Below are 18,077 nucleotides of genomic sequence, written 5' to 3'. Positions count from 1 at the left end.
GGTTGTCCGGAAAGTTCGTGCCGATTTATAGTAGCTTATCTTTTGACTTATTTGCCATGAAACCCCCTCAATTCTGGGAAGAGGGTATTTTCAAGTTAAAGGAAAGAGAGAGATGCATTGTGCAACAAAGTGGTTCATATTTGGTTGATTAAAAATGTAATGGCAAGTATTTATCGACCTTTTTCTTTCCTTTAAAAATTGGCACGAACTTTCCGGACAACCCAATAGAAGAGTGTCACTGTCACAGAGAGGTGTCCTTCGTTTCCAATCTTTCTACGAAAAACACATCTGGGTACGGAAGGGTACATTGCCTTACTTGAAAACAGGTGAAGGTTGATTGATATTGGGAAGGGTGTCTGGTCACAGAAAAGTCAGCCTGAGCAAATTCTGTCCAACCCATGCAAGCATGAAAAAGTGGATATTCAAATGAAACATGTAATTACTTTTGTCTTCTTAATTAGTTCATCCAAGAAACATTGACAATACCCATTGCCATTGTAGATTTTTTCCCAGACTGGTAAATGTCAACATCACTGACATTCAACCATTATGCTTGATCTTTCCCTACAGATTTTCAACACCTCTGCAATGCGAGAATTTATAAAATTCATAAATTAAATATTTGAAACCTAGAAGAAAATCAGGGTGATATCAAAATTTGACAACTAAAAGAAATATTCACAAAAGGAAATACTTGACATTTTTTATTAAATTATATATATATATATATATATATATATATATATATATATATACATATGATGATGCCCCAGCATGACCACAGATCAAGAGCTGAAACTAGATAAAATGAAAAAAAAAATAAAATGAATATATATATATATATATATATATATATATATATCACATTGGAGCCTGGTGCAGCCTTCTGGCTTGCCAGTCCTCAGTCAAACCATCCAACCCATGCCAGCATGGAAAGTGGATGTTAAACGATGACAACGATGATGATGATGATGATGATATATATATATATATGCTGGCAATCCAGAAGGCTGCATCAGGCTCCAATCTGATCTGGCAAAGTTTCTACAGCCGGATGCCCTTCCTAATGCCAACCACTCAGAGAGTGTAGTGGGTGCTTTTACGTGCAACTGGCACGAGGGCCAGTCACGCAGTACTGGCAATGACCACACTCAAAAAGTGTTTTTTACGTGCCACCTGCATGGAAGCGAGCCCAGAGTCACTGACAACAACCACGCTCGAATGTTGTTTTTCACGTGCCAGTAAGGCGACGCTGGCAACAATCACACTTGGATGGTGCTTTTTAACATCTGTTTTCCATGCTGGCATGGGTTAGACAGTTTGACCAGAACTGGCAAGCCAAAGAGCTGTACCAGGTCCCAGGCATGCTTTGGTTTAGATTCTATGGGTAACTGGCTTTCCTACTAACACAAATGAGGAAATCCTAAATTGACTGAAGCAAAAACAAAAAAGCAGGAAGTTGTGATTTTCATGCCTTTCCCAACTGAAAGTGATTCCAAATGGCAAGTCAAAAACAGGGCCACAGATTACATTCATTGAGAACTAGAACACAACACTGGTGACATACTGAAAGTGATAGTTACACACCACCCGTTTGATTTTATCTCTGAATAATGATTTTCAGCCCAAAACACAAAGTTTTATATCAGATATACAATAATTTCTACAAGATAAAGCAGGTTCATTATCGTGATACCGTGATATTTCTGGCATAAATCTCGGTGAAACAAATACAACTAACAAAACTCAGTCTACAGAACAGACAAAAGTCCTTTGTTCATGGAGCAACAAGGAAAAAATTTAAAAAATTTTTTTTAAATAATAAAAAAAAAAAAAGTAAAATAAATCAAAAGTTGATTATTAACCTTTTACATCTCGTTACAAACTACCACAATTATGAATCATATATTATCTTTTCTTTGTTTCTGTCATTAAAATGTGGCCATGCTGGAGCAATGCTTTGAAGGATTTTTAGTCGAATGAATTGACCCCAGTACGTCTTGTTTTTTTTAAAGCCAGGTACTTATTCTATTTGCCCTTTTTGCTGAACTGCTAAGTTATGGGTACAAACACACACATATGTAAATATATAACAGACTTCTTTCGCTTGACAACCGATGCTGGTGTGTTTACGTCCCCGTAACTTAGCGGTTTGGTAAAAGAGATAGAATAAGTACTAGGCTTACAAAGAATAAGCTCTGGGGTCGATTTGCTCGACTAAAGGCGGTGCTCCAGCATGGCCGCAGTTAAATGACTGAAACAAGTAAGAGAGTAAAGTGTAAAGAGTATTGAAATTAACTAAAATATAATTAAATCCATTTCGGTCCCCCAAAACCACTCAAAAATAATTTATGGGGTTTAAAAGTGAAAAGGTGTAGTTATAAGTAAAACAACAATTATAAAAAAGAGAATGTAAAAGAAATATGGAAACTGGTTTTATTAACAGAATTGCTTTAAAGATGGGACGATTTGTGTGCTCGTACTGTGGATTTCCGCTCGTATTCCAAGACAAAAATTCGCACGAGTCTCGGCTCGTACAGCAAATTACTCATACAATGGGGCACTCGTACTGCAAAGTTCTACTGTATTTCCATGGTTGGCATTAGGAAGGAGCATTCAACCATAGACACCGTGCCAAATCAGACTAGAGTCTGGTACAGTCCCTCAGCTTACCAGTCCTGGTCAAACCGTCCAACCCATGCCAGACGTTAAAAGATGAGGATGATTGCTCTGATGAACTTTCTGGTCTAATATCCTCTGTCAAGACTTTTAAACATGTCACTTCTCTTCTGAGCTGCCTGCTTTCCTCAAACTGCTCCTCTCCAGGATTCACCACTGTCTTCTATTTCCCAGGTCTATAGCATTCCATTCTTTAAGCTTTCTGACAATCAACATCTTTTGAATTTGCAGCCCCCTTCTTTCCCTTCTTTGTGGTCCTTTATACTACAATGGCCTCAAGCCTTGTTTGGAACAAAGTCATATTAAAAAAAAAAAAAAACAAAAAAAAAACATCAGACAACCTCATTATTTGTTAATTATAATTGATTAATTATAACAACAGATTAGTTTGGTGGTTTTTCTAATGTTTCCATAATCATCATCATTCTGCTTTTCTATGGAGAAGACCACATGATCCCCTTGTTGATGTCATTTGTGAATTGCGTGGTTTTAAATCTAAAATCAGGGCACATTCCGAACAGCTGCTTACAGAACCCTTAATCACTTCCTATGATACTCTTAATTACCATATGTAAATACCCCTGATTGCCTTCTCTGACACCTTTACTTGTCGTCCACGACACCCCTAACTACCACCAACTTGACACCCTTAACTTCTGCTTGTGGTACCCTAGGGTTTTGCTACACTCTGTTTGGAAACCACTGGATTACTTTGATGTCACTAAGATGTGACCATGTGGAGGCGCGTGGCTTAGTGGTTAGGGTGGCAGCATCATGATCGTAAGATTGTGGTTTCAATTCCTGGACCGGGCGATGCGTTGTGTTCTTGAGCAAAACACTTCATTTTCATGTTGCTCCAGTCCACTCAGCTGGTAAAAATGAGTAACGCTGCGATGGACTGGCATCCCATCCAGGTGGGGAACACATACACCATTGAAACTGGGAAGCTGGGCCCATGAGCCTGGCCAGGCTTTAAAAGGGCACATTTATTTAAGATGCGACCATATATTCCAGCACCCCCCTTTAGATTTAACAACCCAGTCCACCCTCTTAATCCTACATCCATCTGCTAATGCACATCAAATGAGATGAACCATCAGTAGTCACTTAACCTGCTAGAAGTAACAGCCAAATCTACTACAATGTTATGTGATATTGTTTTGAGGTTGCAGTTTTTTGAATTGCCATAACATTTTCTTTGGTTTATCTCTATAAAATCTTGTCTCTGGAATCAGAATGATCTGTAGATTCCAAAATTGTAAGACCAGAACTTTTAAAAATTCACAACTAAATGAATACTGAATTGAAAATTTGACCTCTCAGAGATTGGATTTCAGAAATATTCCCCTTCCATTTCTGAACTATAATCGGTTTTAAAAAGGTTAGTATAAAGGTCATAATACAGGTCATCATCATCATCATCGTTTAACGTCCATTTTCCATACTGGCATGGGTTGGATGGTTCGATTGAGATCTGGGAAGCCAGGAGGCTGCACCAGGCTCTAACCTGATCTGGTAAAGTTTCTACAGCTGGATGCCCTTCCTAACACCAACCACTCCGAAAGTGTAGTGGGTGCTTTTTTACATGCCACCGGCACAGGAGCCAGAGCGGACTGGCATCGACCATGATCAAATGGTGCTTTTTACGTGCCACCAGCATGGGAACCACAACTACAATTTCCATTTGATTTCATTTTGATGTTGATGTACTTGACTCAATAGGTCTCCTTAAGCACAACATATCGCACTACGATCCAAGGTACTTTTTGAGTGGGCTGGTTATGTGACACTGGTGTAGGTTCAACACTGTCATTTTTGTTTTCTCCTATAAGCATTTAATCTCGCATCATTTCATGATCTACATATCCTGAGGAGATATATGAGGAGTATACGGATACAAGAGTTCCGTAAATATTTACAATGTATTATGTATATTATTACATTATATTTGACAGTGACGTTCACTTTTACAACTATCATGTGACATCAAGATAAGGAGACAAACATGCACACAATCACACATCATCATTTAATGTCCGTTGTCCATGCTGGCATGCTGTATCTTTTGCTGAACTGGTCTCTTTTGCCAAACTGCTAAGTTACAGTGATGTAAACACACCAACATCAATTGTCAAGCGATGATGGGGGACACAAATATATACACACACACATACACACACACACATATGTATATATATATATATATATATATATATATATATATATTTATACACGACAGGCTTCTTTCAGTTTCCCTCTACCAAATCCACTCACAAGGCTTTGGTCGGCCTGAGGCTATAGCAGAAGACACTTGCGCAAGGTGCCAGGCAGTGGGACTGAACCCGGAACCATGTGGTTGGTAAGCAAGCTACTTACCACACAGCCACTGCAGCACCTATATGGAATACAAACATTAGATGATGCTACATGTGCGTGTGTATTTGAAAGTGCAAGAGGATCTCTAAAGGTAGTAAGATGGTTTCTTTTACAAAGTGACCTAATTAGCAGTCAAGGAATTCTGAAAGCATAATTACTGGAATAAAAACCTGTTCGAGAAAAGTTCTGAGAGTTATTACCTCTGCTGGCAGCGAAAGGTCTCTCAGATGGAAAGGCAGATTGCATGATGTTCATGTATGAAGAGCAATGCTACATGGTAATGAAACATGGGCCATGAATATAGAGGACATGCAAAGGGTGGAAAGAAAGGAAGCTAGCATGCTCCATGGGGTGGGGGCATGTCAGTGTGCTTGTAAAACAAAGAAGTGCAAATGTACCGAAAGAAAAAGCACAAGAGGAATCAGAAAGTTGACCAAGTGCTCTCATTGGTTTTGTGTAAGGCTAATGAGTGGGCATAATTAGAAATGTAACATTAGACAGATAAGAGATAAATTCATAACGATTATTCTACAATCAATTCGTCCAGAAATTTGTAGCACCCCACCTCCCAACTACACTCACACTCTCAGAAACTGAGTCATGTAGAATTAAGCGTTCTTATCATCGATTAATTCCCTCTTTTCCATAGTTACATGGGATAATACACATTACTTTTCTAAGGAGCACAGGAACGGTTTCCAGTTACATGGGTCAGATGGAATTTGTAGAGGCAGAGTTTCTAAAGCTGGATGTTGTCCTTCTCTTCATCAACCCTCACCTGTTTCCAAGCAAAGCAGTATTTCCCCATAACCAGATATGTTTTCACAGAAGATTGGGAACAAAGGACACCACTTATATGATGGTGACATTCGTTTACAACTATTATGCGATGTCAAGGAAAGGAGACAGTAATACACACACATCTTAAAAATAAACAGACTCGCTTGTGCTTGTGCCACGTAAAAAGCACTCAGTCCACTCTGCTGGGCGGTTGGTGTTAGGAAGGGCATCCAGCAGTAAAAATCTTGTGAAACTGTCTCACCCATGCTAGCATGGAAGGCAGACGTTAAACAATGATGATGACATCATCATTTTTTGAAAACTTTATTTCTAGAAACAAAATAATGTCATTTGATGCATTTAAATACTTGATCTAGTATTTAGTAGACATGCCTCGTGATTTAACCCATTTGGACTTCATAATGAGAAATTTCCGCAGAGATGAAACAGTATAATGAGGGGTCTCTATTTACTTCCTGACATAGGTGTGTGCTCCCCCCATGTCCCAGCAGGCATCTTGCAGTTTCAGTTCACCAAACCCGCTCACAAGGCTTTGGTTAGTCTGGAGTCTCAGTTGAAGGCATTAGCGTAAAATACCTACCATACAGTGGGACTGAACTTAAAACCAAGAGGTAGAGAAGCTAACTTCTTACCTTACAACCATGCAGGTGCTTGTGCATACAAATACATTATATCTCAATGACGGTCATTAAATTATTTACATATGTCCTGTATTTCGCTTTGCAGCTGTACTTCACAGAGTGAATAGATAGGATGGCCAATTACTTGTGATTGCAACCAATTATGTAATTATAAGCTCTTTCTTTTATTTATTAATTTTTTACCATGGAACAGAAATGTAATCCATTATTGACCAAGACATCCTAACAAATATTTGGGTGAGCTTCTATCAAGTAGCAAAACAGAAGAACTGCACTTAGCCAAAACTACACACATAAGAATTTATTAAACTGTCCAGCATCGTTACACGACAAGGAAAAGATCTTTGTTGAGACATATCAAAGGTAATGTAACAGCAATAAAGTTAAATTAGGAAGCAGGGAAGGAACAAAGCAGTGCATGAATTTTATCCAATTATACATCATTAAACATTACAAGGTAAACTGAATAATAATAATATAATCCTTTCTACTTTAGCAGTGGTTACCAACCTGGGGTCTACATCGCCCCCCCCCCAGTATGCAACTGGTACTTATTTTATTGATCCTGAAAGGATGAAAGGCAAAGGTGACCTTGGTAGAATTTGAACTCAGAAATAAAGGTATCAAATTTTGGCACTAGCCAGGAGTCACATAAATAGCACCTGTGCCAGTGCTACATTAAAAGCACCTGTGCTGGTGTCACACGAAAAGCACTTTTGCTAGTGCCACATCAAAAACACCTGCGCTGGTGCCATGTAAAATGCACCCAGTACACTTTGTAAAGTGGTTGGTGTTGAAGAGGGCATCCAGCCGAAACAGACAACTGGAGCCTGGTGCAGCTCTCCAGCTCCTGTCAAACCATTCAACCCAAGCCAGCATGGACAAGGGATGACGGTGATGATGATGATGGAGAGTAAGCTGATTACATCAGCCCCAGTACATGACTGGTGCTCATTTCATAAACCCAAATGAACAAAAGGCAAAGTCAACCATTGCAGAATTTGAATTTAGAATATAGAGAGCCCCAAGAAATACTGAGAGCAGTTTGCTAAGCATTTTGCCTGGCATTCTATCGGTTCTTATTTCTTTATTGCCCACAAGGGACTAAACATAGAGGGGACAAACAAGGACAGACAAACGGATTAAGTTGATTACATCGACCCCAGTGCGTAACTGGAACTTAATTTATCGACCCCGAAATGATGAAAGGCAAAGTCAACCTCAGCGGAATTTGAACTCAGAACGTAACGGCAGACGAAATACCGCTAAGCACTTCACCCGGTGTGCTAACGTTTCTGCCAGCTCACCTGCCTTTCAAAGTGAAATATATTGAAACTATTACAAGCACCTCACTGTCCAACAGCATTTTAGCTTTCACACAAAAATTTGCTTCAACATGCGCTTTGAGGGCGCCACTCCCGATTTTCCATTACTATCCTGATCAGAACTGATTTGGAACCAATTCATGTTTCATATTTTTTTGCTTCCTTCAACCCCTGGATTCATAAATCCAGTTACCCAATTTCCATACAAGTGACTATCTTATTTTTTATTTCCTTTCATTTGAGATAATTCGAGAACGGAGAAGAGTGATCACAGAATACCAAAAACGCAGGTTCCATTGGGCTGGACATGTCACAAATAACAGGTGCACTCATGCAGTTGCTGAGTGGTATCCAAGAGACTGGAACAACAGGAAAATGATTTGGTCAAGCAATCTGCGTCAAAACGGAGAAGAATGGCACAATCAAGACAAAATTGTTTTTGCTATTGGTGTGTATGTACTGGATAGACGTTTATCAGGTTGAGCAACACACCATCTGTTTCCATCACACCTATCTATTATCTATCATTCCTATTCTAGAAACATTGTTTTAGAACATACCCCACCACCACCACCACCACCACCACAAGTAATAATTACTAACTCTCTGAATTAAATTCAAAATTCAAAATGTACAATTTCAGTCGGGAGCCGTACTATTTGTAGTAGATTTACTGAGTTTTATTGCAGTCAAATTTGGAGAAGCTGCAGGAAAGTCCTGTAATTTCATAACTCCCAAAACTTGATAGCTAGCCTCTCTACACGTCATTAAATCATCGAAATTATGCTCGTAGAAGAATCACCAAATAAACACAGAAGATTGATTAAAAATCAGTCTAAGTAAGATGTTAATGTTGGTTTTATCAACTTCCTCTCTCTCTCTCTCTCTCTCACACACACACTTTTGGGGATTCTGACAGTCACCACTCGTTCTCACAATCATCCTATGTTCTGTTTCTTTTTCCTAGAACGATAGTCTCTATGAACATGCTGTATATCGACTCATGCAAAAGCATTACCATCCACCCCCATAACTCATACTATATCTCAATTCAACTCTTTGGACTTGGCACCACCGTCTCCTCTCCCCGGAACTTCACTCTCTTCTGCATGCTCTTCACTGCCAAATACCGATTTACAGAAGTTTAACATCAAACTATACGAACTTAGTTGGGGAGCCTGAAAGAGCCATGGATGATGTCCGTGTACCTGAGCCTAAGGAACACAAACAAAAACTAAAAATTAAGACATAAATTTGTTGAGCAAAAACAAACAGAAAATATCGGAAAGTTGATATGCGGAAAAGAGGACATTTAAAGCTTTATGCCTATAAGTATACACACACATTCATAAATATACATACCCCCACCACACACACAACTATACACACATAAATGGGTAATGTGCATTTTCTTATGTTTTATATGTTTATGACTGTTTTTCAGTAAGCACGTGCACATACACGAAAGAAGAAAAAAAAAAGACCCCCCCCCCCCCAATCATCGTATAATAAATACATAAATGAAGACAAGACTAGAATAATTACGTTATCCCCCTCCCCACTCCCACAACCATTTAATAACACCTCGTGATAAGACATGTCATGGAGTAGGATATAAGTTGAAAGATAACGCACACATAATAGCATGATCACGTATACATTACATACATACATACATACATATATATATATATATTAACTTTCACACACATACATTTACAAACCTATATACTACTTACATTCACACATCTCTAAGATACAAACACACCTATATAGGAGAAAGAGGGGATTGTAACGTGTCTTACAAAGAGTAGCCAAGTCATTCGACAAACAATTTACTCACACAACCAAATAAATATGTAAAGAGAACGAGTATTATCGTGTACATTACAGCTTTAGAGAAATAAAAAGCAAGAGAAAATAAAAGATAAATTAGATGGGTCATGAGAAAGACTAAAGACGGCTTTGAAAGTAGAGAATTAAGAGGAGGGGAGAGAGAGAGAGAGAGGCACAGAATATTTTATATGTAAAGTCAATCTGGTTTATGATTAAATCGTTTATTCAGTTATTATTGGTATTAGCTCTGACCACATCGTCTTGATTTTCAAGTCAGTGCGGCTTTGGAAATATTAGAGAGAGAAAAGTGTGAGAGGTTTACTTGTAAATAGAGTCCGGTTTTGATTTTTTAAACGTTTATCGAACTAAGATGCTAGCCACGGCAAACAAGAAAGGCCATGACGAAGAAGAGGAAAATATTTATTGTTTATATCTTACATAAACAAGAATTATGATGAAAAATTGTTAGGAGGGGAAAAATGGAGGCTGTGACGCTCATACCTTTCTCAGTAATACAAACATACACCAAGACTGTTAATTGGCAAGTATTCTTAATCATTTCCGATTTATCACACTAGAGAGTAGAGACCATCTAAATCGATACAGTATTATGATTTTTTTCCCATTTTTTAACGTTCCCAACATATAATAATAATTTAAAGAGTAAAATAAACATAGAATAAAATGTTTCAGTGTTGTAAAAGGAATGATTTATAAAGGGAAAGTGCACCGGTTAGTAGCTGAAGAGATGCATAACGGATATTACATGATGACGCAAATTACACAAGGGCTGAGGTGATTACCAAAAGGAAAGCATATGTAAAAAGATACTTCCCTATTTCTTTTTTTGTACACAAACAACATTAAACATATACATCTTTAACAGGGTACATTTAAAAGGAGAACAGTAAAACAGTCGATGTAGTGAAGGGTGAAAAGAGAATAGGAGACTAGAAAATACTTATCACCGTAAGAGGAGAGCGTAATAGTTGGTTATAAGATGATAGCGGTAACGTTACTTACGTTGTGAGCAGGAAAACGTTGGATTATCACAGATAATTATAAGTTTTTAAAAATTTACTTGAAAGATAGCGCTGGAGATAAATATCAGAGCAAGATAAACCCTTAACTACGTCCAGCGAGAGTGGGTTCGGCTGAAAACTAAGTGCCGTGTGTAGGACATTTTTTGCACACGATTTCTTCGGCCTGGTGCTTCTTCAATTGAGAGCAGTGTGCAAAGGTCGACACCGGCGGCCGTTCGTTCACTCTGTGACTCCTCCACTTGATTCCAACGTCTCCATCAATGCCATCGCGCCGAAATATTAAATTATTTATTTTATTTGAAATCATTTTGATTTTATATCAGCGATAAGAAACGGCCAGTTTAGAGGTAAAAAAATCCCATACCTAACCGTATCTGCAGCTTCGACTACTACACTTGCACTGATTAACTTTGGAACAGGCATGAATCTCACAACATCTCATGTTTATTTCTCTATACATCCGAGACCTTTTGTATGGTGAAAACAAAATTCTATACTTCTCATGTCGGTTTAATATTCTACAACTGGTTCGCTTTTTTTTTTTTTTTTTTTTTTTTTTTTTTTAGTATTAACGGAAGCAGGATGTAAATGTTCATTCAGTCATCTCCAGTTTAGTACTGAAGTTCAGTCTTCGAGTTAGGCAGTATGGTACATTTAGCAACACAACCTTTGCAACTATTCGGTATGCACTGAAAATATTTTTTTTTTCTACTCTATGCACAAGGTTCGGAATTTGGGGGGAAGGGGTCAGTCGATTAGATCGACCCCAGTACGTCACTGGTACTTAATTTATCGACCCCGAAAGGATGAAAGGCAAAGTCGACCTCGGTGGAATTTGAACTCAGAACGTAAAGACAGACGAAATACCGCTAAGCATTTCGCCCGGCGTGCTAACGTCTCTGTCAGCTCGCCGCCTTATGCACTAAAAATAATACAAGACACACCTGTTTGAAGGAACACCTGCCTGTAATAACAGCCAAATCCTCCTCATCAACACACAATGTAGTTTTTGATATACAAAACGAAAGGATGGACATGGGTGGAACGCTTTTGATACATTCGCTCGATCAGAGATGACTTGGCATTAAGTAGGTAAAAAGGGAAGGAAAAAAAAAAAAGCTCAGTAAAGTGCCAAACTCTTTTTTTCAAAAAGTGTCTCGAGAAATCATCCCATTGTTCTGTATGCGAAGTTGGGTCTCTAATAAAGTTTAATGCCCTAAAAACTCTTCCCTTGCATATGCACAGCTGGAATTGGGGTGCGTCTAATATGCCCATGCGTCTTTTACTGCTACTACGACATCATCATTTAACGTCAGTTTTCCATGCTGGCATGGGATGGACGGTTTAACAGGAGCTGGCAAGCCAGAGGGGCTATACTATGCTTCAGTCTATTTTGGAATGGTTTCTACGGCTGGATGCTCTTCCTAATGCCAACCATTTTGCGGGGACATAAACACACCAGCATCGGTTGTCAAGTGATATTGGGACACACACACATATATATACATATACACATAGACTGGATTCTTCCAGTTTCCGTCTACCAAATCCACTCCCAAGGCTTTGGTCGGCCCAGGCTATAGTAGAAGACACATTCTCAAGGTGCCACGCAGTGGGATTGAACCCAGGACCATGATAAAATATATAACAGATGACGAATTCTTGTCCGAGGAAGTGGCTAACTGTACCATCATCATCATCACTACCATTTCATGTCCTTCTTCAATGCTGGCAAAGATTGGACGAGTTGGAAGGAGATGGCAATGTGCCACTGAGAATGCCCAGTGAGACCAAAATGCAACTGGCACCCTTGGTTGCTGCTGCTGGGATGACTTTTCCTATCTCTGATAGAGATGTTATCTCAGGACAAATACTGCAGTAACTGGCCTATCAATGTTGTATATACATTAAGTATAATACTTCAATGGCTATTTCAATGCACCTGTAATTCAAGTGTAACTCTAGTCCCACAGGAAAGGAAATAATACAGATCATTTTGAGTAATTCGTTAACATTAGTCAGTAAATGAAACATGAGAATGATTGTGATTTTAAGGGAAAACAAGTGGTATACATTGCATTGTTATCAAGATTCTGTTACATAAAAATGGAGTATACATCAACCCATGGGATTTTCAAAAGGAAAAAGCTAAACACTGCAATTAGAAGATGTAGGTTAAACTTGCGCTTTTTCAAAAGAACAAAAAACAAAACAAAACCCATACAATTTAAGGAATTTCAATGACTGAACAGGACAGATGCTGGAATACACAATTTTTTTACATATGAGGGTGAGTCAAAAAGTGATGCCATTTTGTTTAGGACAGGTAAAATTACCAACACAGGATCATGTATCATACATCAAAATGAAGCTGGTCCTCTGTGGATCACATCCCTACTTCTCAACATAGTCACCATTTCTTTCAATAGAAATGTTCCACCTACAAATGAGAGCATGTATCCCTGCCCCGTAAAATTCTGTTGACTGTTCTTTGAGCCACTTCTTCACTACAGTTTTCACTTCCTCGTCACTGGACTATCATCTCTTCGGCCCCATGAAACAGGGTTTGAGAGGCAAACATTATTCCAGTGACGAATATGTGTTTGGATATATATATCCAAACACATAGATACATATATATACACACACATACATACATATATATACACATACACACATATATATAGAGAGAGAGTGTGTGTAAGAGAGAGGGAGAGAGACAGACAGACATACAGACAAACATAAGGAGTACAAATCACTTATTATAATCACGGATGTTTTCAAGTTGTAATCATTATCAAAATTAATGGCCGCCCATCCAACCCTGTATTTAAAATGAACTATAATTACCTGCTTATTAGAATCAATTGCCCTGGACGTTGTTATCAAAATTTTCAAGAGGGCCACAACACGACTACTGCAACTACTACTACTACTACTACTACTACTACTACTAGTGTACTAATGATAATCCTACGAAGATTAAAACAGAAGTGCAACTACCTGCTGAGTAAATGCACAGTAATGCTGATGGTGAAAGCATATTCTTGTGGCAAGGATTGGAGAGTCTGGTATGTAAGCTTGGTGAGTTTAGTTAACATTGGTGTAAATGTGCACACCCATATCAGAGCAAACCGTTTATTATCATTGATAGCACTATCAGCAGGTGCAGACAAGGCTGCGTTGTTTAGAAGTTCATTCACTTTATAACCACCAGTTTTAGGTCCCATCCTAATGCACAGTACCTTGGCGAATGAATTTACTTCCCTCAAGTAATTGCTGGACAGCGAACAAACTGGGGCAATGCTTGCTGCTTTTACCAAGCTAAGCCTGTTGTTATTCCTCTGCAAGAATACTGCCCTCTCGTCAGGTTCTACACAAGTTCAAGGTCAGCATGACAGCAGTTTTGACTGAACCATTGGAATAGATATATGGTACATGCCAGTCAGTATTGGTTATCTTTTACTTGTCTCAGTCAGTAGACTGTGGTCATGCTGGGGCACTGCCATGAAGAAATTTTACTCGACTAAATTAACCCCAGATCTAATTATTCTTTTCTGAAGCTTGGTACTTATTTTATTGGTCCCTTTTGCCAAACTGCTAAGTTACAGGGACATAAACACACCAACACCGGCTGCCAAGCAGTAATGGGAGACAAAGACACACACGCATGTATATATATATATATATATATATATATATATATATATATATGATGGGCTTGTTTCAGTTTCCATCAATCAAATCCACTCACAAGGCTTTGATCAGCCCAAGGCTATGGAAAAAGACACTTGTCCAAGGTGCCATGCAGTGGGACTGAACCCGGAACCACGTAGTGCAATACTTACAGAACCTAGGTTTCCCAAGCAGTCACCCATCTAAGTCATAACTAAGTTCAACATAGCTTAACTTCACTGACTGGACAAGAACTGATGCATATATATATATATATATGTATATACATATATATATATATACATATACATATATATACATATACAAGGGTGAGTCAAAAAGTAATGCCATTTTCTTTATTTCATGTGAAGTTTTTGATAAAATTAACTAAAAATTTTCCCAGTTATAAACGATGATATCATTTACGTTCTGGACTATGTTGTTTCTTACTTTTCAGGTTTTTAGACTGGTAACAAAAATTCAAACTGGCTTCCTGCTTAGAGTTACATCAAAAGCAAAGAGCAGTGATTGAATTTCTTGTTGCTGAGGGGGAAACCCCTGTGAACATTCACCAACGATTACAAAATGTCTTTGAGAACAATACTTTAGATTATAGCCATGTATGCAGGTGGGTCCATTGTCTAAAAGATGAAAAGGTGGGAACTGTGAGTGTAGCCAATAAACTCTGTTCTGGCTGTCTGTCCGTCTGCTTCTGTGAATCCTGCCAATAAAGCAAAAGTAGATGCTCTGATCAGAGAAGACAGGCGCTTAACTCTTGATGAGTTGGCAAAAATCCATGAAGTATGCCATGGAAGTGCTTACAACATTGTCGAATCACTTGGCTTTTCAAAAGTGTGTACCCGTTGGGTACCAAGAGAGCTGACTACCAAACGCAAGACTGACAGAGTCAATGCCTGCATTCACCAGATTTAGCACCTTCAGACTATCATCTCTTTGGCCCCATGAAAGAGGGCTTGAGAGGCAAATATTATTCCAGTGACGAGGATGTGAAAACTGTAGTGAAGAAGTGGCTCAAAGAACAGTCAACAGAATTTTATGGAGCAGGAATACATATTCTCATTCGAAGGTGGAACATTGCTATTGAGAGAAACGGTGACTATGTTGAGAAGTAGGGATGTGATCCACAGAGGACCAGCTTCATTTTGATGTATGGTACATGTTCCTGTGTTGGTAATTATACCTGTCCTAAACAAAATGACATTACTTTTTGACTCCCCTTCGTGAATATATATATATATATATATATACATATGTATATGTACATACTTACATCTATACGTACATATATATATGCATATGTGGGCACAGGACATCATGAAATGTGTATACTTATATATATATACATGTATATATATAGACACACATATACATATACACACACACAGAATAGGCGTCTTTCAGTTTCTGCCTACCAAATCCACTCAAAAGACTTTGGTTGGCTTGGGTCTATAGTAGAAGACACTTGCCCAAGGTGCCACGCATTGAGACTGAACTCAGAACCATATGTTTGACAAGCAAACTTCTTACCATACAGGAACACCTGTGCCCCTACTGCTCCAGTTGTTTTCTTTGTTGATCCTGTTTCATGGGTTTTAATGTGCATGAATAATACTGCTCTCTGTAACAAACCCCTTCAATTCCCCGGCCATGCTTTATCTGACCACAGTTCCCTATGCCTTTGTTCATTGTGATAGATATCAACAGCAACTTCCCAAATACTGTGTCAATTAGGTTTCAGCTTTGTCGCTGAGGCCCATGTACTTGGCCATGTGACTTTTCTAATGTACAGTGTGAGAGATGAGGTCAGAGGTACATAGGTGGGGAAATAGTGGGAGACAAATATAAGTAATGGGGATTACCATTGGCAGAATGAAGGGGTGCACAGGAGAAAAGTAAAGGCAAAAGTGGTGTTCGGGGCAAAATATATACCATAACCTTGTTGCTAAGCTTCAACTATCTGGATATTTCCAATGAACTCTGTTATATTCTGTTCTGAATGGTGCACTTAGTAATATGACTCATTATATTGAGTGAGAGTGAGAGAGAAGGAGTCAATAAGAAATAGAGAGACTTTACCTTTCTGTATTACGATTAATCTTTAATGTGATAAATGTTTGTTCAAAGTGTCACAAACAACTGTAAACTTCCTATTTAGTTCATTGTCTATCAAAATATCAACTCAGTTATTATCTACTGTAGTAGGACGTGAACTTGAGTTGCCACGCTGCAGATTTCAAGTCACAAGTATCTCACTGTGAAATCAAGTTGTCAGGCTGGTCTTCATGTGATAATTATGCCAGAGTTTTTTTTAGATTGTTCTCCATAATAAGCCAATAAATAGAATCCTTTTTGGCACCTGCTTGGTCTTTCTACACTTCTACAAAATGTACATGCTATATGTTGATGACATCACAATCGTATACTCCCACTATTCCCCTGGCTGCTCCACAACTACTCCAGCTACGTACATATCTGACTCTAAACAAATAAATTCTTAGAAGTAGCATCTACCAACTCTACCATTTTTATCAGTTACCAGTGTATCGAATACAGTCCATCACCACACTCGCAAATATAAACACATCACATACAAAGAGCTGCAAAGAATATTAGGAGGATAACGGACATCACGTTTACAACGTTTAGAGCATACATAAAAAGCAAACAACTTACTTATTAGGTACCACATTTGACCACACAAAGATACAACAATACTAAACTGAAAGACGCCTATTGTGTGGTGTTAATAAACCAAATCCAAATGTTCGCAAGGTGTTGTTAAATCATTTAAACACAGCCAACAGCAAAAATTGGCAAACCTCTAGCAATACTACCATCATTTATACAAGCTGGTCGTTGCCAGTGCTGTCAGACTGGCCCTTGTGCCAGTGGCATGTAAAAGCACCCACTACACTCTCGGGGTGGTTGGCGTTAGGAAGGGCACCCAGCTGTAGAAACTTTGCCAGATCAGATTGAGCCTGGTGCAGCCTTCTGGCTCACCAGTCCTCAGTCAAACCGTCCAACCCATGCCAGCATAGAAAGCGGACGTTAAATGATGATGATGATGATTTATAAGTTACTAGCAGAAATACCCGGCTTTGCCCGGGTTAAAGAGAATAATGAAATCTAAAAACGCCGTCTAGACTACGCAACCCTCAACTGTTAGTAGCTACGATACCATATTTCTACATTAATAACTCTCCAATCCATGCCAGTATGGAACATAGACATTAAGTGGAATGCCAGTCTCTCATCTAGGAGGGCCTTGAAATCAATGTTACCAACTGGGGACTATGTGTGTCGCAGTGATAATAAAAAGACCCAAAGGAGGTCTGCAACGAAATAATTTTACTCAACACTTTGCAAGTGAATCAGTGGAGGCAAAGATGCGTCTCATTTACTTGACAATTTATGCACCACATTGCAGAAATCACAATGAAAGTATATTTGAAAGGGTAGTCTTACACTGTTGTACCGTTGAATTACAAATAATGCTCATCTGTTATGTTAGGGTTAAAATTTCATCAACATCAAAAATATATGAATTTTGATGGGAGTTACGGCCGTTATACATAGAATATAATTTCCAAATTTCATAAAGATCCGTTCAGTACTTTTGACGTAGTTTTGGATAAGAAAACAAATGACTAATGTGTGTGTTTGTGTGCATGTGTTTGTGT

General features: G+C 38.6%; 1 protein-coding gene across 4 annotated transcripts in view; it reads right to left on the bottom strand.

The window, feature by feature from the left end:
• LOC149134534 (proton-coupled zinc antiporter SLC30A1-like) overlaps positions 1 to 18,077 on the bottom strand; it is a 42,347-nt gene that overhangs the window by 16,497 nt on the left and 7,773 nt on the right. The window contains exon 1 of one of the 4 annotated variants that reach the window (XM_089354680.1): positions 13,552 to 13,770. The exons of 1 other annotated variant lie outside the window; for it this stretch is intronic. The gene's annotated coding sequence lies outside the window, so the exon portion shown is untranslated. Of the gene's footprint in view, positions 1 to 10,681; positions 11,037 to 11,065; positions 13,523 to 13,551; positions 13,771 to 18,077 lie in introns of those variants that run through there. 2 more of the 4 variants (XM_089354679.1, XM_089354677.1) reach the window with 2 other exon arrangements.

The sequence above is a fragment of the Octopus bimaculoides genome, chromosome 7, assembly GCF_046866305.1.
Source record: "Octopus bimaculoides isolate indiv1 chromosome 7, ASM4686630v1, whole genome shotgun sequence".
NCBI classification, from domain to species: domain Eukaryota; kingdom Metazoa; phylum Mollusca; class Cephalopoda; order Octopoda; family Octopodidae; genus Octopus; species Octopus bimaculoides.
This window is presented reverse-complemented; position numbering and strand designations above follow the sequence as displayed.